Source organism: Elephantulus edwardii, unplaced genomic scaffold, assembly GCF_000299155.1.
Source record: "Elephantulus edwardii isolate Elephantulus edwardi_28Jun2011 unplaced genomic scaffold, EleEdw1.0 scaffold00120, whole genome shotgun sequence".
Classification (NCBI taxonomy): Eukaryota; Metazoa; Chordata; class Mammalia; order Macroscelidea; family Macroscelididae; genus Elephantulus; species Elephantulus edwardii.
This window is the reverse complement of record NW_006399870.1, coordinates 11,056,916-11,059,353: the sequence shown is the minus strand read 5'-3', so window position 1 is coordinate 11,059,353 and position 2,438 is coordinate 11,056,916.

Below are 2,438 nucleotides of genomic sequence, written 5' to 3'. Positions count from 1 at the left end.
AAGCTGTGAACAATCTCAATCTCTTTACCATCCATCCTGATGCTGCCAATTGGTCCAGGGGTGAGAATCTTGGTCTTGTTGACATTGAGCCTCAATCCATATTGGAGGCTGCAGTCCTTGACCCTCTGTAGCATGCGCTTCAGGTCCTCCTCCGTTTCAGCAAGCAGGGTTGTATCATTTGCATATCGTAGATTGTTGATAGATCTTCCACCAATCTTGACCCCACATTTCTCCTCATAGAGCCCCGCCTCCCGGATAATTTGCTCTGTGTACAAGTTGAAAAGGTATGAAGACAGAATACATCCCTGACGAACCCCCTTCTTGATCTTGAACCATGTAGTGTCTCCTTGCTCTGTTCTGATGACTGCTTCTTGGTCCAAGTATAGGTTTCTCATTAGCACAATCAAGTGTTCTGGTATTCTCATTCTTCTCAGAGTCATCCACAGTTTGTTATGATCCACACAGTCAAACGCCTTCACATAGTCAATGAAGCACAGATAGACATTCCTCTGGTACTCCCTGCTTTCAGCTAAGATCCATCCAACATTAGCTACAATATCCCTAGTACCACGACCCTTTCTAAACCCAGCCTGGACTTCAGGCAGTTTCCCACTGATGTGTTGTTCCAGTCGTTTTTGGATAATCTTCAATAGAATCTTGCTTGCATGTGAAATCAATGAGATTGTTCTATAGTTTCCACACTCTGTTGTGTCATCCTTCTTTGGGATGGGAACAAATATATATCTCTTCCTGTCAGTTGGCCAGGTGGTTATTCTCCAGATTCCTTGGCACATTCTTCAAGTTTGTCTTTCACCCATTGAAAAGATCCGATCATTATTCTTTTAAAACCTGTGTCAGAAAGTTTCATCAGATATTCTGGTTTCAGGAAATCCATGGATACTGTGTCACTTTGGGGGAATGACATATTGCTTTGGGCTTGTATGAAGGTAGAGGTAGCCTGCTTCCTCCTTGACATTGCTGTGGTAATGTTTTACATGCATGAGGCAATAGCAGGTTCTTGATCTGAAGTCACTGCTCCAAAAGTAGGTAGGGCATCTACCCGGCCTGGATTTCTCTCTGCCTTTTGACCCAAGGGAGGATCTGATTCAATTCAGTAGAGAAAAGACCTGTGAAAGCAGCTTTCTGTGTCAGATAACTGCTGCAGCTTGGCCGGCTCAAGGTGTTCCAGGCTAGGGAAGATTATAAACTGGACGTGAGGTGATGCAAGAGACCTGATTGGGAAATCAGGAAGTCTTGGTTTTCCCTTCAAGGATGCGATTCAGCCGCCTCTCTCTCTTCTTATTGAGCTTAAGGAGTTCGCCATGATCCAGCTAAACAGCAGTGACCCCCCCCACACACACAAGGTAACTCACTCAAATTCCAGCATTGCTCCTGACATAGCGTCGCTAGCTCCCAGCATGTGGTATCCACCGCAGTGTCTTCCAGCATGCGGCATCAGCTGAAATTGAAAGTTATAACATCATTGGTCTTTTTTTTTTTTTCATTCGAGGCTTTTTGTTTTATTTAATAATGAATTTTTATTTAAAATATTTTATTTCCCCCTTATCTTCTTATCATTGGCTTTTGGCTTAGAGCCATTGTAGTCTGAGAATGTTCTTTGTATGATTTCTATTCCTTTATGTTTGCTGAAGTGTGTTTTATGGCCCAGAATATGGCTTTGAAAAGAATGTGTTCTGCTGTTGTTGTTCTATAAATGCCAATTCAATTAAATCGCTTAGTGATTAATTTTTTTTTTTATTTCATAGTGCCTTTATTTTGTAGAGCATTAAAAAGGCTGTCATTTCCCCACCTAACTGATTTCATTTCTTTGTCAACAATCAATTGCCTATAAATAGATGGGCTGATTTCCAGGTTCTCAATTCTATTCCATTGATCTATGTGTCTGTCATTGTACCAGTACCATGCTGTCTTGACTACAACTGCAGTGTAGTAGGATTTTAAGTCAGGGAGTGAGATGCCTCCTACCGTTTCTTTTTTATTTTTAAGGAGTGCTTTGCTTATTCGTGGCTTCTTTCCATTCCAAATGAAGCTGGAGATTGCCTTTTCCATCTCATTGAAGAATGACATTGGTATTTGTATTGGGATTGCATTGAACGTGTATGTTGCCTTTGGTAGTATTGCTATTTTCACAACATTAAGCCTTCCTCTGCATGAGCAGGGAATATTCTTCCATTTCTCTAGGCTTTTTTGTTTCTTGTAATAATATTTTGTAATTTTCTTTGAATAGATCTTTTGTGCTTCTATTTATATTTACTCCCAAATATTTAATCTTGTGATCAGCTATTGTGAAGGGTATTGCTTTTCTTAGCTCCAGCTCTGTATTCTCTTTGTCACTGTAGAGGAATCCAACTGATTTTTGTATGTTGATCTTGTATCCTGCTACTTTGCTGAATTGGTCAACTATGTCCAATAGTTTT